This window comes from Ambystoma mexicanum, chromosome 2q, assembly GCF_040938575.1.
Source record: "Ambystoma mexicanum isolate Mex_15411 chromosome 2q, UKY_AmexF1_1, whole genome shotgun sequence".
In the NCBI taxonomy this organism is placed as follows: domain Eukaryota; kingdom Metazoa; phylum Chordata; class Amphibia; order Caudata; family Ambystomatidae; genus Ambystoma; species Ambystoma mexicanum.
This window is the reverse complement of record NC_090924.1, coordinates 2,793,697-2,813,615: the sequence shown is the minus strand read 5'-3', so window position 1 is coordinate 2,813,615 and position 19,919 is coordinate 2,793,697.

Genomic DNA, 19,919 nt, shown 5'->3' with positions numbered 1-19,919 from the left:
TTAGAAACCTCTGGGTGTTTAAGCGCATTATAAATACGTAACTAGACAAAAAAAACACACAATTACGCAACTAAGAAAAACAAACAATTCCTGTAACAGCGCCTCGATGCCTGCGGGCTGTGTGAGCGCTTTATAAATATTAAATAAAAAAAAACACATGAATATGATGGGGTGGATTGATGGATACAAGGTGAAAACCTTTGTTGAATTGTCACACCTTTTGTTTTTTGAAAATTTCTCTGAAGCCTGTTCACCAGGGCTGCGTCATTATGTTGCTGACCAGAACATTTTGGATACCTTTAAACTGGCCAGGCTGGCTGACAAGTGGACCTCCCATCGGGTGTCCCCTAAATAACCCAGTGAGAAGAACAAGGACAAAGAAAAGGGGACCTCTTAGAAGTCTGAGGAGTCCCAAAAGCATACTCAGTCAAGTAAATGTTCTCCTAAGACCCAAACCTAGTGGGGATAAGTAATATGTGGGTGGGAGTAAGAGTAGTGGTCATCCTGCTGCAAAGTAGGCTCCCAGTGGATCCAGTACCGTACCTCACATTCCTGGCACTCGTTGGGACTGTGGGGCTATGGACCACAAGAAGGGTGACCCCAAGTATAAAGGTAAGGCACTTGGAGTCCAGGCTGTCAGCGTGACCTACTCTTACTTCATGCCTGAGCTGGAGGCCATTGTCCTCCCCTTCTCTGCAGGAATCACATTTGGTTCTCCTGCAGAGATTTCTCTGGTGTCCCTTGGGGCCTGGGACCTGTACGCAGAAGTACTGGCTACAATACCACAAAACACCTGCAGATTTTTCAGAAGTATCCTCTTGTATGGCCAGACTTCTACCAGTTTGAGAGACACCGGGGCAAGTATGACAGTGGTGGACATGACCCTGCTCATGCCAGAGGACTATGTAGGTGCTCCTCTGAGAACCACCAGGTTAGCCGGTGGGCCTCCCAAATTATCTCCTGTTGCCTTAGTCAGCATCATGATTGCAGACAAGACAGCAAAGCTTCCCCTCCTGGTTCAGGACAATGTACCTGCCAACATTTTGTTGGGGAATGATCTAGTGGAGTTGGGAATGATCTCTGATGGACTACCCCTGACGGCTGCTGCAGTCATGAGATCACAGGTCACACCGGGTCTGACTGCGAGTCAGGTACCACAGCCAAAGGGGAGACCCACTGCAAGACGGAATAGCAAGAAGGCCACCTCTGTGAAGGGGGGCTCCTTCTCTTCCCGCTGTTTCAACAGCACCCACTGGGATACAGGCTCCGGACAGGTTGAAGGGGGGCACTCTAGGGCAGACTTCTGTAAGAGTCAGAGAGATTGCCTCTCTCTCTCTCTCTCTCTCTCTCTCTCTCTCTCTCACTGTGGAGAGAGAGAGAGAGAGAGAGAGAGAGAGAGAGAGAGAGAGAGAGGGAGAGGGTCTAAGAAAACAGGTCCAGGCCCAGGCACAAGGTAAAGTGCCTAGGTCTTTCAAAATCTATTGGGAGGGTGAGCTCCTTTCCAGTGAGCCCACTAAGCCTAAACCTGGTGCCCTCAAGAGGTTGGTGGTAACCAAGGGTTTACAGGCCCTTCCTGTTGCAGTTGGTGGATGAGGTGCCCTTAGCTTGTTATCTTGGGACCAAGAAGACTAAACAAAGGCTCTCTGCCCATTTTTACTGGCCCCGGATGGGAGTAGAAGTGGAGTCCCACTGCAGGACCTGCCCAACTTGTCAGTTGTCTGGCAAGACTGGGGGCAGTGTCATTGCCCCACTGCAGCCATTGCCAATGGTTGGCACACCATTTGAGAGGGTTGGCATCAATGTTGTCAGTCCCTTTGACCCTCCCACAACAGGTGGAGACCGGTTCACTGTGGTCTTGGTTGATCATGCCACCAGGTCCCCTAGGCTATACCCCTTCAGACGATTACTGCCAAGGTGGTTGCCAGGGCTCTCCTGGGCATTTTTACCAGAGTTGGATTCCCTAAAGAGGTGGTCTCTGACAGAGGATCCAACTTCATGTCGAGTTACATGCAACCGATGTGGAAGGAATGCGGAGTAACCTATGAATTCTCCACCTCCTGCCATCCCCAGACCAATGGTCTGGTTGAGAGATTTAATGAACCCTCAAGGGCATGATGGGTGCTTGGTAAGAGCTCCTAAGGAGGAAATGGGATCTCCTTCTACCATGCCTGCTGTTCGCCAACAGAGAAGTGCCTCAAGAGGGTGTTGGTTTCAGCCCCTTTGAGCTTCTCTTTGGACATGCCGCGAGGGGGCCCCTTGCCTTAATCAGAGAAAGTTTAGATGTCACCCCTCCAGGTCCTGCCAAGCAATTGGGGGACTATGTGGTAGGCCTCAGACGAAGGATGGCACAGATGATGGGCCGTGCAACAGCGAATCTTAGGGCACGCCAGGAATTGAACAAATACTGGCATGACCTTAAAGCATCACAAGTGGATTGGACTCCAGGACAGGAGATCCTTGCGATGGAGCCTATCAAGCCTCGGGCTTTGACAGATAAGTGGAATGGACCATTCGGGATAATTTCCAAGATGGGAGAAGTCAACTATCTGGTTGACATGGGAGTCCCTGGGGTAGCCCCTCAGGTATTCCACGTTAACAGGCTCAAGCCTTTCCACAGGCGAGAAGAAGTCTCATGTTTTCTGCTAGCTTCGGAGCAAGTGGATGATGAGAGTGAGCCTCTTCCTGATTTGCTGCATAGCAACCCTCATGTTGGCTAAGTGGAGGGAGTGCATGTCTCTCCTGATCTGGCACTAGAGCAGCAGGGGGCCAGCAGGGCTTTGCTCCAGCAGCATGCCCCTCTGTTCTCACTGACACCAGGCCTCACCCCGTGGTGCAGGCACAAAATTGACACTGATGAGAGTGTACCTGTCAAAAGCAGGTGCTATCGAATGTCAGATACTGTGAAGAGCCACATCCTGGCTGAGGTCGCCAAGATGTTGAATCTGGGTGTAATTGAAACCTCAACCAGTCCCTGGTCCAGTCCCATGGTCTTTGTTACCAAGGAAAGTTCCCAGGCAGGTACCAAGGATGGGCGGTTCTGTGTGGACTACTGAGGAGACAATTCCATCACCAAAACTGACGCGCACCCATTGCCCAAGGCTCATGAGCTCGTGGACACCATATGTGCTGCCAAATTTAAAGCATCTTTGACCTTACCTCAGGCTATTGGCAAATAGCTCTGACAGACCATGCCAAGGAAAAGACTGCGTTCTCAACACCCAAGGGGCTCTACCAGTTTAGAGTCATGCCTTTCGGGGTCGAAGAACGCAGTTGCCACCAGATTAGTCAACCATGCGCTCAGTGGGCTGGAGGCCTTTTGTGTGACCTACTTAGACGGCATTGCTGTCTACAGTTCCACCTGGGAAGAGCATTTGATTCATTTGGATAGGGTGTTGCAGGCCTTGCGAATGGCTAACCTCACTATCAATGCCACCAAGTGCCAGATAGCTCGGGGAAAGTCACTTACCTTGATCATGAGGTAACCTCTCCCCAGTAAGGTCCAGGATGTACATGACTGGGAGACGTCCACTACTCAAACCCAGGTGAGAGCTTTTTTGGGCCTGTGTAAAGTCTGTGTAGGGCACCGATGTTGTGTGCGCCTGACTACAGCAAACCCTTTATTGTTCAGACTGATGCCTGCCACACCGGAATTGGAGCTGTCTTGTCCCAGTTAGATGACAAAGGGAGGGAACATCCTATCATATTCATCAGTAGACAACTCAAAGGTAGAGAACTTAAGTGGGCTGGGCTACTGTTGAAAAGGAATGTTTCAGTATAGTTTGGAGCCTTAGGTGTTTTAGGCCCTACCTTATGGGGTCTACCTTCAAGGTCCAAACAGAGTGTGAGCCCTTAAAATGGCTTATGCAGATGAAGGGTGAAAACCCGAAACTGCTGAGATGGTCCATTAGCCTGCAAGGGCTAGACTTCACTATTGAGCAGACACCAGGGAAGAGTCATGATAATGCAGGTGGCCTTTCCAGAAGGTATGTTGACCATCTGGATAAGGGTGTCAATCTCGTGGGAGTCTGGGGGGGGCACTGTGATGCTGGAAATCCATTGGAAGGACATGGCCTCCATGTCCTTGTCCTGTCCTCCGTTATCATGTGTGTTGTGTGTTGGTTTCTGCACAGGAGTCCATGTGGGACTCCTGGCAGTGCAGCTCTTCCTCTTTGTGGTTGTGGTGAACAGACCCTTGGGATACCCTTAGGACACCCATGGGTGGGGGTACAACCCTGTAACCCTAGTGTATGTTTTTGGGCACCTGTGTGGGGCCCACAGAGCAGGTTATTGGCCGGTGGCATCTCCATGCTGAATTTGACAGGTGCTCTGAGTATCCTCTATTTTGGGATACCCAGCAACTGCCATAGGAATCAGTGGATTCCTGATATTAGACGAGATGGCCCCTGTGGCCTCTTGGTTTCTATTACCTGTTACCTTGTTTTCCCAAAGTCCTGGGAAGCCCTGACCCTGTTCCTTCCCCTGACTGGCTGTTTGGTGAAAGTTCCATTTATGTGAATGGAGTGTGTGACCAATATACATTTCATGTTATGGGTGTCTGGTTTCTCTATGTGTGACACAAAGAATGAGACAGCCCTGCTCGAAACTGACATGAATGCAGTGTGGTGTGCTGAAAGGCTGGATGCTTGTCCTAATCCGCATTCCTTGTTTTGGGTGTCTGGATGGAAGTGTATGGCTTGAATGCACTGTGAGCCTGATGGGCTGCCTGCCTGCATGAATGTCCTTCTGAATGATTGGTTGCCTGAGTGTGACTTAGCAGTGTGAATGAGAGACAGAACATTATATCTTCAGACCTCTTACCATAATTGTTCAGAAGCTGAAGTTGAAACTTGAAGCTGCTTATCCTTGAAGCCCGCTGGAATAAGAAATGCTGTTGCTGTCCTCTGCCAATCTGAAAGCTGCTGTGTCTGTCAAGGACTGATGCAAGAGTGGACCTGGCTAGGAGACCTCTTCTTGACCTACGTGTGAACATCTTGCAGAAGCTGATCTTCTTCAAGGCACCCTGGAAGTCAGTCCTTGAAAGGCTGATGACTGGAGACGGGGTCTGCTGATAATCACGAAGTAAAGCACCAGGATGTCGAGGCCATCGATGAACATCACCATCGACCGAGGTTCAGAGGACCACTGTAACCTCGTCGACCGGAGCCAGAACGCTCCATTGCCTAAGAACATTTAATCCAAAGACTCCCTTGTCATCACCGTCGTCCGCTTTGTCCCGCCGGAGAAAGTCAAGGTCGCTGACGAACCGAGGAGAATCTACTGGTGAGTTTTCCGCCACCAGTAGTCCACAATGACAAAGACACCGACGAAGATCCGAAAGCCTACCGTGGTTGAGTCCCGATCTCTGATGCCAGCGCTGACGCTCTGCGCCCTTGCTGGGCCGACGTTCTTCACCTCATCTTCTTTGTAGCAACAAACTCTTGTCATTGAGGTGCACCACACACCTCGCCTTCGCAAGACGTCCATGACCGATCGTCGACGAGCACCGCAAAGACCAAAGTTGCTGTCCTGACTACAGTGTTCACCTTTTCTTCACAGCATCTCACCGACAGTGGCTCCTTCTTTAAAGGGAGTCCACTCACAAGGAGTCCGTCGACGAGCAATTGACGAAACTCTGCTAAACTCAAGTGCATTGGGTTAGTAGAACACTTTAGCAGGAAACAAGACTATTTTAAAGATATATGGAATGGGCAGGTCAGCAGGAGAGGGTGAGGGAAAAAGTAGAGGAAAAAAGGAAGGTCTTCAGCTGCTTCCAGAACTTCAGGCGGTTCGTCTCAAGTTTTGAGAGAGGCAGGGAAGTCATTCCAGAGGGAGACAACTGCAGAGGAAAGAGCTCTACCCCCTATTCTCTGCCTGGAGAAAGTCTGACCCTCATGGAGCGAAGGGCCGGAGAAGGAAGGTAGGTCAGGAAGAGAGAGTTGGATGGAGTGCGGGCCCAGCCCCAGAAATCCTTGTGGACGATGCAGAGGGTCTTGAACTTGATCCTTGCAGCCACTTGGAGCCAGTGAAGAGATTTCAAGACTGGAGAGATACGGTACCTGGGCTTGAGGCCAAGGATAAGTCTTGCAGTCCTGTTCTGGATTAGATGCAGAGGACAGAGTGTAAGTGACTCCGATCAAGCAATCCCACTAAGTCAGTGCCTTGTCTGGGATGCCCAAGGGAAGCCCTTATTTATATATTTTTATGGCAAGTTATAATCTGGATGATGAACCCTTGTATAACACCCCTCTCTTAGAATCCCCCTGACCCAAGAAGTAGATTTGTTTTGCAAATTTAAAAGGTTTATTTGAAAAATTAAACAATATATATATATCACACTTCTATAAATAAATTGATAATGGATAGCACACTTGTGAATATGAGCAGTAATCAGCAATAGGTAATCCTACAGTAGCACAGTACTTGGTTACTTATGAATAGGAAAAGAAAAATAAGGTGGTAGAGAATTTCTTTATGGCTTCAAGGACAATGCAATGATGAATGAAATGCAGTACAGAAAATAACTGGATATGATTTTAGCAAAAGATAATATAATCACTTTTTCTCTGGTAATTCACCCCCCCTCCTATGCAATGTAAGAAATGGAAGGAGAGCACACAGTCTTCAAGAATCCCAACAAAATGCAATACGAAACTCAGTTCCCCCCTAGCAAGCTTAGAGAAAAACAGGTATGAATTTAAAACACAGGCCCAAAATGCTTTGAATGTGATGACAATGAAGTGAGAAATGTGCTAAAAAGGCTTTTAATTCCCTCTAGAGGTTCAGGGTGGGTGATATCTAGTTTATATTAGTTCAGGCTCACTTTAGCAATGCTCTATGAGTAACTAGCAGGTTAAAACGAATTTTAGCAAAGGAAAGCAAGGAGCTGCTGATTTTTACACGTGGCTGAAATTGTGCAAAATGTCAAAAGATTCTAAGCTTTAAAATGACAGTTACATTTCGTTCCTAGGACAAACGGTTCCAGAGATACGGACGATTTTGTGAAGGTAGTTTTTCGGATTTGAAAATTAAAAGTTCAAAATGGCAGATGACAGTTTTCAGCTTTAAAAAGGACAGAATGAAACACACAATTCCTATGAGGTAGTTCTAAATAGGTTAAAATAGTTTTAATTAGATTATTTTACACTAAGAGATTGGTTTTGGCACAGTGCTAGCTGGGTACTCACACTAGATTTTGGACAGGAATGGGCATCGTCACGGATCGGGTCAGGATTGGCTGCGGTCCTCTCGCCACTTGGACTGGTTCTGCGCACAGCACTTCACAGCGATCTGGTCTGGGTCTGCTATTTGTGGCACTGCACAGCGGTCTGGATCTCTGGTTCTGTCAAAAGTTCTTGGCAAAGAATTCAAACAGCTCACCCGGCTGTTGAATAATTTGGTTGGTTTTGAGGCCTGCTGAAGAGGATTCAGCTTGTGGATTCAGGCCTCTCTGCTACAAATTCTGGAGTTAATTTCTGGTCTCTGGAGATTGATGGATTTGAAGTCTGGATCTCTGGATGTGAAGTCTGAAGTCTCCCGGCAAAGCGTCCCGCAAGAAAGTGGAAAGTGAATGTCCCCACCCGTCCTGCACTGTCTCCTTTTATGTGTTTAGAAAGTGGGTGTGTGCGTAGCATAACTGAGCCTGCCCCTCTCAACTTGTCATTGGCCCAGTTCTCCCCTCTCCCTTGATTGGGAGCTAGGTTGTGTGTCATCTTTATGGCTTACAGAAAGACACTCCCCTTGTCAATGTGCACACAAATCTATTTCTGATCCAAATACATATTTCCAGATACACAATTTGTTGAAATTACATGTACACATTATATGTCACATAAGGTAGTCTCTGTTCCAACTCTGATGTTCCTGGGGGCTTGCATTCAAAAATGACAACATTTTGCGCTTTTTGACTGGTTTTGCAATATTGGATTTTCATCAAAAATTACACAAATGTACACCCCCCTTCTACACATATCCCAGTAGATTTCCATGTCCCTAGCATAAACACAGTGTCTGGAATATTGATAAATAGCATGGTTTGGTCCTAGAACACCGTAGAAATTGGAGTTTGGACTCAAATCGTGAGGGCATTTTTCATACTAAGGATCTCAAAGTTGTACATTTCTGTCATTTGGTTACAATAAATTATCAGTGTTTCTATAAAATATATATTTGCTGCAATAGGAATCCACACTCAAGTCTGGCCTGCCCCTTGAAGCTGGGTGGGTCAAGGATCACATGTATCTGCTCCCAGGCAGAGCTCTGTTTACAGTCAACATTCAAAATTAACATACCCCATTCAACTGAAAGGGGCTATTGTCTCTCTCCTCCAGGCTGAAGGGGAAAGCCCCTCCCTCTCACTCAGAAGGGCCATGTAATATCCTGCCTCCTGTTGTGAGCCTCTGGGGTGTTAAGGTTTCCCAGCCTCTTGGCCTCTGGGAACAGCAGGTGGCTAAGATTTTTAATTAACCAACAGGCTTTGAAGTCCATGCCCCTCTTGCAACTCCTAAATACAGTTTCCCTGTCAGAGTTTAGACCGCTAGCACCGGTTTGTGGACCAAGCTGGTACTGCACCCATTTTTGGGATCTGTCTTGAATTAATGCATTTCAATAGAGTGGTCTTTTGCTTGATAGTATAGGACCCTTGCTTAACATTGTTTTGATGGCATCCTTACAGTAGAGTGGTGATGTGGAACCCCCCACAAGAAGGTTGTATCTTTAGAGTGGTCTTGTGCCCATGATTTTAGCAACTTTTTGACATAAAAAAAACGGATTTTGAAAAGAACCACCTTCCTTTGCACTGGTGGGTGGCAGATTAGGTGACCATTTTGGTGTGCGCAAACTGCGCAGTTCTCCTGGATTCTGGCGTGAATGTGGGCGGCGACAGCTCATCCCCACATCCACCCAGTCTATTGATTTAGTTTGTTCTGGGATAGAATAATGGGCGGCGACAGCTCATCCCCACATCTACCCAGTCTATTGATTCAACATGGGTCAAAACCCTTGACAAGCCCCCCCGCCCGACTGCGCTTTGATTTCTAGTCGAGGGGGAATCGGGTGCAAAGGATGTTTTGATCCACACGCTGGTATGTCCGTATCATCTTCTTCCAATTCCGTAGGTGGCACAGTTCAGCATCTTTTCCTCCATCCGGTTGGATCGATCGGTTCTCCTCGCCGGTCCTGATGGGAATATTGGGCGGTACCCCGGGCCCCTCGGATCTCTGCTCCCGGTCCCCGGTCGTCCTCCTTGGTCAGTCTCCATGGTTTCCTCTCTCCTAGGATGATAAAGCAAAAGCGGCAATACCTATTCATAGATATTTTTCCACCACTATTGATCTAGTGGGGCGGCATGTACATTTTATAACTCAAGAGACATAGCATTCTTATTTTGAAAAACAAGATATAATATGAAACATTTTTTTTTTCAAATCATAATATTTTAGAGACTATATGTGGGATATTTTAGGATGGGAACTGAACTAATCTGGAGCGGTCCCCTCAGGTATTGCAGAGGACTCCTCCAGTTGTTGCAGAGTGTGCCTGGGATGGCAACACTTTAGCTGATTAATATGGACCCACTTGTCTTCCCCTTCCGCCAGAGTACCTTTGGGGATGTGGATCTTATAGGCTACAGGGGAGATTTTGTCTATAATTTCAAACGGTCCCTTCCACGTAGGCAAAAATGTTTGCTGTTTGGTCTGGTTTCTTTGGAAATTGTATAGATAGACCCGGTCCCCCACCTCGTATACTTTCCTGGTGGTTTTCAGGTCATAGTGGGTCTTCATGCTATCAGCTGATCTTTCTAGATTCCGCTGAGCATAGGCAAAAGCATGTTGGAGGTGTTTCCTTAAATTCTCCACGTACTCATGAGTTGTGGAGGCATTTATCAACGTTTGCTCTTGGGTTCTGTAGAGCAAATGCTGGGGAAGCACCATCTTGCGTCCAGTCATCAACTCAAATGGTGACATTTTAGTTGCAGATGAAGGGGTAGATCTGATGGCCATTAGGACCAGAGGTAGTCGGATATCCCAACTTGGCCCAGAATCTGCCACAAACTTTTTATATGCTCACAATGGTTTGGTTGTATTTCTTCACTGCTCCAGAAGAAGCTGGCCTGTAAGCAATGTGTAGCTTCCTTTTAACCCCCAGTATCTCCCACATCTTTGTCATTACCTCGCTGGTGAAATGGCTACCTCTGTCTGACTCAATCCTTTGAGGTAGACCAAAATGGGAAAAGATGTGGTTAATCATCAGGGCAGCTGCTGTTTCTGCCTTGCAGTTTGGGGCCGGGAGACATTCCACCCACTTGGTAAACAAGCATGTAACGGTCAACATGTACTTGTCTCCTCTAGACGAGCAAATTACAGGGCCTACAAAGTCAATTTGCAAATCTGACCATGGCAGTGTCATCCCCCTCTTTTGGAGAGGCGCACGGTGTGTGAGGGATTATGGCTGAAACTATGCACACACAAGTCACCCCTTCAAGTATTGGTCGAGGTCCTGCCCATGTGTGGCCAGTATGCAATCTCTCTTAAGATCTCAAGTGTTGTGTGAAACCCCCTATGACCGGCGGTGGCCGCATCATGGGCGTGACTTAACATCAGGCTTCGGAATGAGGTAGGAACCACCCACTGATCATGGCCAGCTTGGGATTTCCTTACCAACGAACCGTCTTGGATTCGGAACCTTTTTGGACATTTCATCAACACTCTTAGGTCCTCTTTCCCAATGTAATCGGTATCCGTCAGGGGAAAGTTCTCAGGGTCCTCAATGTGTTGGTAAAACTTACCAATTATTGGATCCCCCTTTTGAGCCATAATTAAATCAGCATCAAGGGTCTCCTTACTCCATTGTGCAGTTGAAAGATCATTGTGAGCATTAGTCTGGGACCTAGTGATAACAGTGACCTGGATTTCCCCCAACAGGGACTCTATTTCTATTAGATCCCCTTGGATGGCCCCGGTTTTGGCCAGCTGATCAGCTAAGTCATTTCCAGTTTTGTCTGGTCCCTCTACTTTGGAATGACCCTTGATCTTTTTCCAGTAGATGGCCATCCCATTTGATGTGACCAGATCATCAATGTTTTGGATTAACTTCCCATGTTTCAAGGGTTTGTTATTAGCACATAACATGCCTCTGGTTTTCCAATTAACCAGGTGCTCCACGAACCCGTTCCGTACATAATCCGAATCTGTGATTATGACCAGTTCGTGGAGTTGATGTTGGACAGCAGTGAGGATGGCCTGATGCACATCCATCAATTCTGCCACCTGACTACTTCGGGGACCAATTTTGTATCCAGCAGAGGGTTCTGGCGACTCATTCACCCATGCGCTCCCTACGCCGGCCACGAGTTCTTTTCCCCCCGTGGTTGTTAACATGGTAAGAACATCCATCCACATAGACAGTGGGCATTCCCTCACACTTGTCTTCTTCAAAGAATTTGTGTGGGGAATTAAGGTATGCCTCCATGTTGTCCTTGATTTTTAGACCTTCGTCCTCGAGACAGTTTTCTCTGGCACAATCATGCAAGTCAGCCAGACCTTGCACGAGGGGACTCTTCTTGTTTTGGCCATATCTGACCTCCACAGGAAAGCCTTGCATTGATAGAATCCAGGAAGTAATTCGGGAATTACTCACATTTCCGGCCCCGATTATGTCACTTTGGAGATATTGCAGAGGCTGGTGTGGAGTCTCCACTATGATGTGTTCCCCCTGGATAAACGGGCGGTAATTCTTCAATGCCCACACCGTTGCCAGGAGTGCCTTCTCGCAATCGTTGAATTTTTCCTCCACAGAGGATAAAGTTTTGCTCGCATAGGAGATTACTTTATTGACCTTGTCATGCTTTTGGTATAATACTGCCGTCAAGCACGTATTAGAAAACCCTGTCTCCAGGAAGAACTCCTTGTTTCTGACAGGGTAAGCTAGACAAGGCGCTTGTAAGAGGCTTCTTTTGAGTTGTCTTACTGCCTCGGATTGCTCTGGACCCCATTCACACTTGACCCCCCCCTTCAAAAGATGAATCAGGGGTCTAGTGATCTCTGCGTAACCTTCAATGAACTTTTTGCTGTAATTAGTCAGTCCAAGGAGGCTCCTTAGTTCCCGCAGAGTTGTGGGATCTTTCAGTTTCTGAAGTGCTTCCACTTTCTTTTCCTGGGGACAGAGACCCTGAGGAGTAATCTCATGCCCTAAGAAATGAACACGGGTTCTACACCACTGTGCTTTCTGAAAGGAAAGTTTTGCTCCAGCGGCCCTCAACTGTGTCAGAACATAACGGATCTCCGCTATGTGTTCCTCCACAGATGAACTTTTGATGAGGACGTCATCTACATAAGCCAGGTTACCCCTCGCACCCAGGTCGGGCATGGCCTTGTGTAGGAAAATGTTGAATTCATTGCCGGAGTTGAGGTTTCCGAAGGGAGTCCGGGTCCATGTGTACTGCTGGCCCCCAAAGGTGAAAGCCAATTTGTATTGATCCTCCCTACTGACAGGCACGGTCCAGTATCCATTGGTCAGGTCTATTGCTGTGAATACCTGTGACCCCTGAATCTGGGCCAGCCCTTGGTCAATGTAGGGCAGAGGCCATCGGGAAGTATGGACCCGTTTGTTGAGCTCCCTAAGGTCGGCGCAGAGTCTCCACTGGCCGTTTGGCTTCAATATTCCCAGCACCGGATTATTGAAAGTGCTGTGGACTGGACGGATTATTCCCCAAGACTCAAGGTCCTTCATTATTTCAATAAGGGACTCCATGGATGCGAGAGGCAAGCAATATTGCTTCACAAACACTGGAGTCATGCCAGGGTCCGTGGGAATTGTTGTTGTGTGGATGTCGGTGCGACCACAGTCATATGAGTCTACCGCAAAGAGATCTTGGAAATCCAAGAAAACTTGTTTCAACTTTTGCTTCTGCCGCACAGGCATCAGCTAGGTTGACTCTCTCTTCCACCATCTGCCTGAAGCCTGGAAAGACTTCTGGTTTGGCTATCTCAGCGGCCTCCTCCAGCTGGGTGGAGAAGTCCCTGGTCAGAGTGCTGATTTGGACCGGAGGCTTCAGGTGGGAAAGGCAGCCCTCATGGACCTGGAAAATCACCTCATCCCCTCTGAAGTCACAAGTCACATCTTCCTTACGATAAGGGCAAGAAGTGTACACCAGGAAGTTCCCCCCATGCCGGGTGAAAATCCTGTATGGTGTTGTATTGTCATCACTGTCACTGTCAAAATAGTCCTTGGGGATTTGTCCTAACAGTTCATTTCCTAAGTCAATGGAGAAATGTCGGTCATCAACCGCCATTCCAATGATGGTGCCTGCGGCTAGAGTAATACTCTGTAAGTCGCTGTTATCCACCTCTATTGGAATGGTGTCATGTTCTATGTTGACTAATGGTGTTGGGTTTACCCCTAACCCTTGTTGTTGGAGAGAAGCATTTAGATGAATATAAGCATCAGGGTTTTTCAATTTTTGTCCTCTTTTAACTTTCACTTCCAGGGAGAATTGTCGGGTCCTTTCTGGGATGGTGACTTCCTCTTTAATCTGAATTTCAACTGCATAAGGTAGCAATTGAGCTGACCTAAATGTTTTTTCCGGATCATCAAAGCCCATGGGATTATCCGCTAATCGGGACCAAGCTTTGAAGTTTATTAGGTCCAAACTAATGGCAAAGCGATTGAGAATGTCACTGCCTAAGTAAAAAGCGGCAGTGACGTCTCGCATGACCCAACCATTATGGACTATGCTCTTGTTGCCAATGGAGATTTTGAGCATACACCTGCTTGGCAGGAGATGTTTGGAATTGGGTGTTTCCAGATCCATTTTCCATTTGTCTATCAGTTTGAATGTGGGAATGGCTGGATCTTTTGGGAGTTGGCGGAACATGGCTTCGCTGATGAAGCTCTTACCGTTGTTCACACACACTCGAGCGAGAACAGAGTCCTTCCCATCATTTAACTGAACAGGGATGAACAACTGCCCTCCAATTTGCTGAATATCAGCCAGGCTCTGAGCTGATTTCACATCTTTCTGGACGATAGGAGTGGGAGTGTCTAATTGTGGATTGGTAAAGAATTTCAGAGTATTTCCTTCCAGTGTGGAATACCACCTTAAACTGGAAGGAAGGTTGATTTTCAGAAATAGAGAGGACACCCCATCACCAGTCTGTTGCCCTACTGCTATTACTGTCACGTCTGGAATTTGGTTGTTCTGGAAGTGAAATTCTACTTGGTCAGATTTTTGTTCAACCATGTGGCAGGTGCCGTTTAAACTAACATGGTTGACACTCTGTCTTAATTTTATTGGTCGGCTAGTCTGGGTCCAGAGGACCTTGTTTACGCAATCTATTAGGGGTGACAAACTTCTCAGGAGGTCATTCCCTAGTAAACATGGGGTGCCCTCTGGAGTTACTACTATGACCGGGTGTTTCACCTTGTGTCGCCCAATTTTAATGTCCAACTCTGCAGTCCCCTCGATGGGAATTTCCTTCCCGTCAAAGTTCTGCAGTTGTCCAGGAAGAGAGGTGAGAGGAATACGGTAATTCTCCCCCCTTCCTGCATTTAGTTCATCAAAGGCCCTTTGGGACAGAAGGGTAGCTTGGGATCCAGTGTCCACCAGTGCCAAAATTGTACCCTGCCCCTGTACCTGTACCGGGGCATAGTATCTTCCCTCCTTCTCCTCAAGGGGGCACAGATAATGCACATTTTTGGACAACTGGTGGGCTAATTTTTTAGTTTTGGACTTTGCAAGAGAAGAGATTTGGGCAGAATTCTGTGAAGAGTCTCGGGAATCTGAAAGAAAAAGTTGGCAACTGGAAATCAGAGCCATTGTGGGTTCACCTGGTTCCAGTTCTGGGCCGCCCCCCACTTTTTAGAGGCAGTCATCAGGATGGGTTTGACCCATGGGATTTTGGTATTGTCGGTTCTGGGATAAGATGATGGGCGGCGGTAGCTCAGTCTCCACATCTCCCCAGTCTGAATTGGCATCCCTTGGGACCCATTTTTCCTTGGGAGGAGTTCCCCCATCTCTGAAGGAGAAGATCCTTTCCCCAGGATCCTCCTGAGATCCCTCTCCTTCAAATTGGAAGACCTGTACCTCCTCCACAAAGTGGGTCTGTTTGGGTCCTTTGTTTCTCTTACCCCCCCTCTGCTCCTTGAGAGGCAGGCTTTCAGGGGCAGGAGATTTTGTTTCCGGTTCCTGGTTTTCCAGGGGCTGTTTACAAGTTGGGAAGGAAGCTTCCTCCAAGGCTTTACACCCCCTTACCCTTGTGCCTCCTCCCTGGGAACCAGTGGGTTATCGGGGTGCTGCCCCCGTCATTGTTCTGGAGCACCAGGTCCAGAGTTTGGGGCATTCTGCAGTGGCATGCTCATCGGAGGGTTCTGTTGAGCCCTCAGTATGTGACCCAGATCCCGTGCCATATTTTGGACTTGGCGCTCTAACTGTGAAACCCGCTCAGGCTGATACAGGGTTCTATTTTCTCCCCTGGGCTGATCCCGGGAAGGGTAGCTATCCCTTCTCTGGTAGTACCCCTGGTTGGGAAGATTTGGGTACCCCTCCACCCTTGGCCTCCCCTCTCCCGGATTAGGTTGTCTGGGCTCAGGGAATTGGGGAAAGAAGAATGGATGGTTTTGGGGTTGGAAATTGGGTGGATACCTGGGGAAAACGTTCTGCCCAGGATTTGGTGAGTTTCTGCCCTCCTGGGGGAAGTTAGGAGGGAATTTCCCCGGGTTAGGCGGTTGGCTGGATCCCCCCCTTGGGCTGGAGGAGTCCACACATAACCCAGGATGGGTCGGTTTCGCTTGTAGCGGGGACTTACATTATCAGGGGAGCGAGGGACCCCATTTGTGGGACTACCTCCTCGACTCCCTGTCTGTGACTGGCCCGAGGGTCTTCTGGGCTGTGAATTATTTGGCGCAGGCAGGTTTTTAGGCCCCCCCATCTCCAAATCTAAAACGGGGGCAACCTTTACCTCCGCCACCTTGGCAGCAGCAGGTTTGCTTTTGGTTTTGGGGGTTTTCTGTGCATTACTTTTATTTTCTATGGGCTTCTGCACCTCATAGATCCGGGTGGCTTGCTCAATGACCCAGTCTAAAGATCTTTTCACGTGAAAATCTCTCACAAGCTGGGTCATTATGTACTTGGGAAGAGCATGGAAAAATGTGTTGATGAATTCTCTGCTGTCCATGCGCACCCTTCTGGTGGTCTGCGCAAAGGCACGCTTCAATTCTTGCACAAATTCTTGTGGGGCCTGATCCTCCCCACATTGCAAATTGTAGGCTGCCTTGCGAGCCTCTTGGGGGTTTCTATGTACAGAAAAATGTTTCAAGATGGCTGCCCTATATGTGGACCATCTTGAATGGTTTTGGTCCTCCAGCCCCGCAAAGAAACTGGAGTATTCAGGGGAGAATGTCCATTTGACGTACTGGATGTAGCTACTGCTGTCCTTCAAATGGAAAGTCTCCATCATTTGCTCATAGAGCTCCAAGTGTTCCCAAACAGAATACTTGGCGTTCTTATGATAAGGCGTGATGACACTCCTGATTGCCTTAATCTGTTTTAAGGGGTCCTTAAGCAAGGCCCTTTTCACCTTATTGGCCTTTTTGGTTCGGGTAACCCTGGTCCATTCATCCTCTGATTCAGAAGCACTGCTCCCAGAGGTGCCTGTCTGATCTTCCAGGTTTTCCCGGATTCTGCGAGTCTGGGAATAGCTGGCAGAATGTGGGGACCTGGTCTCCTGTGTCCTGTGATGCTCAGAGGAGTCTTCAGATCCCTCCTTGCTACCCGGATTTGATGGGTACCCCCCCACTGACCTAACTGGGCAGAGGTTTTCAGGATGCCCTTAGTGGGCCTACTCTCCTGGGGTTCCCCACTAAATTGCACTGTACTTAGGTGCCCATACCCGGATGCCCGCCCATCCATTCCTGGGTGGTACTGGCCTATGAGCCCCATCCTTTTGGCTGGATGGTAATCTGCCATCCCTATGGCCCTGTGCTCATGTGCGCCATGGGACATGGGGTGGCAGAGTCCAGGGACTGGGAGAGATGAAGGCCTCTGGTACTAGGGCTCCTGAGGTTATGCTCAGGCGTTTCCCTTTCCCAGCGAACCTCATCTCTATCAGCCCCTGCTCCCTGTTGCAATGCAAGAGCCTGCGCTTTCAGTTCCTCAGTTAAGGCCTTACTAGACTCTATCAGTCTCTCCTGCATGGCTGCCTGTTGCTGGAGCCTATCATTGTGCTGGCAGAGAGCCTCATTCTCTCTCTGTGCCTCCTGATTGGTCCTGGAGTACTGGGCCAGTCTTTGCTGTAGGAGGGTTACCTCCTGAGTACCATCCCTACTGGCCTGCTCCTTTCTTGCCAGAGCCTCCTCCAGCCTCCTGGTGTGCTCTAGCAAGTCGTGATGCTCTTTTTGGAGGTCACCCAGCCCCTGGAGGGCCAGGTGATTTTCTTTAATTTTTTCTTTTAATTGGCAGACTTCCTGGCCTAAGGTGTCCCTTTCCTGACTAAGAGCCTGCATCTGTGCCGCCAGGTCGTCCCTCTGCCTTTGAAAGGCACCAGCTTTCTGACACTCTTCCTGAAATTCTGTCTGGGTGTCCAGGCCTTTCAGAATCAGTTTATTGCTCTCCTCTTTTTTCTCTATCCAATTGGCTTTGCAGGGTGGCTACCTGCTTCGTGCATGCCCTGTTGAAATATATCTGTTGCTCCAGCTGTTTCTGGCTCTGCAGTAAGGAGTCCAAACTGTCTTGGTGCTCCTTCTGCAAAGCCAGAATTCTGCTATCCTGGTCAGCCTTTTCCTGTTGCAGGATATCCATATACTCCTTCATTTTAATGATGTATTGTCTACTCTCGTTTTCTGACTCCTGGCTTCTGTGCAGCCTCTGCTCAGAAGAGACCAGGTCAGATTGGGCCTTTTCTAACGCCATCTGTTGCCTATTTGCCAGTTCTTGGTCTTCAGCACATTTTGTCCTGCATGGCTCCCATATGTAAATATAAATATGCCGCTACCCTGGCAATCTTGTTGTGCTCATCCTTGGCCTTAGGGGCCATATATAATTCACTCAGGGCCACATGTAAGGGACCCTGATCTCTCCACATATCTGACCCAGTTGTAGTGACCTGTTGTGTGATCGCCTGCAACCATACATTTTGGTCCTGCTCAGACCATTCACCTCTCACAAACAGTTTATGTAAGAGGTGCTCCAAGGTCGTCATTCTGGAAGTTGAGTTCCTTCCTGACTTACAGAAGTTTGTATTTTATTTTGCAAAACAGACCGTTTCCTTAGAATGTTCCTTTGAGGGGTGCTTTCACAGTGTAAAACAGCGTGGTGATCTAACCTAGCTATCTTCATATCTTCCACGGTCGTCATTCTGGAATTTGAGTTCCTTCCTGACTTACAGAAGTTTGTATTTTATTTTGCAAAACAGACCGTTTCCTTAGAGCGTTCCTTTGAGGGGTGCTTTCACAGTGTAAAACAGCGTGGTGATCTAACCGGATATGTGTATCCGGTCAGTTGGCACACTGTATTAAGCTGCCCAAGTGGTAAATCTAACCCAGAATATCCTGGCTCCGAGCCCCCACTTTGTAAGTGACTCCGATCAAGCAATCCCACTAAGTCAGTGCCTTGTCTGGGATGCCCAAGGGAAGCCCTTATTTTTATATTTTTATGGCAAGTTATAATCTGGATGATGAACTCTTGTATAACACCCCTCTCTTAGAATCCCCCTGACCCCACTGAGCCAAGAAGTAGATTTGTTTTGCAAATTTAAAAGGTTTATTTGAAAAATTAAACAATATATATATATATATATATATATATATATATGACACTTCTATAAATAAATTGATAATGGATAGCACACTTGTGAATATGAGCAGTAATCAGCAATAGGTAATCCTACAGTAGCACAGTTCTTGGTTACTTATGAATAGGAAAAGAAAATTAAGGTGGTAGAGAATGTCTTTATGGCTCCAAGGACAATGCAATGATGAATGAAATGCAGTACAGAAAATAACTGGATATGATTTTAGCAAAAGATAATATAATCACTTTTTCTCTGGTAATTCACCCCCCCTCCTATGCAATGTAAGAAATGGAAGGAGAGCACACAGTCTTCAAGAATCCCAACAAAATGCAATACGAAACTCAGTTCCCCCCTAGCAAGCTTAGAGAAAAACAGGTATGATTTTAAAACACAGGCCCAAAATGCTTTGAATGTGATGACAATGAAGTGAGAAATGTGCTAAAAAGGCTTTTAATTCCCTCTAGAGGTTCAGGGTGGGTGATATCTAGTTTATATTAGTTCAGGCTCACTTTAGCAATGCTCCATGAGTAACTAGCAGGTTAAAACGAATTTTAGCAAAGGAAAGCAAGGAGCTGCTGATTTTTACACGTGGCTGAAATTGTGCAAAATGTCAAAAGATTCTAAGCTTTAAAATAACAGTTACATTTCGTTCCTAGGACAAACGGTTCCAGAGATACGGACGATTTTGTGAAGGTAGTTTTTCGGATTTGAAAATTAAAAGTTCAAAATGGCAGATGACAGTTTTCAGCTTTAAAAAGGACAGAATGACACACACGATTCCTATGAGGTAGTTCTAAATAGGTTAAAATAGTTTTAATTAGATTATTTTACACTAAGAGATTGGTTTTGGCACAGTGCTGGCTGGGTACTCACACTAGATTTTGGACAGGAATGGGCCTCGTCACGGATCGGGTCAGGATTGGCTGCGGTCCTCTCGCCACTTGGACTGGTTCTGCGCACAGCACTTCACAGCGATCTGGACTGGGTCTGCTATTTGTGGCACTGCACAGCAGTCTGGATCTCTGGTTCTGTCAAAAGTTCTTGGCAAAGATTCAAACAGCTCGCCCGGCTGTTGAATAGTTTGGTTGGTTTTGAGGCCTGCTGAAGAGGATTCAGCTTGTGGATTCAGGCCTCTCT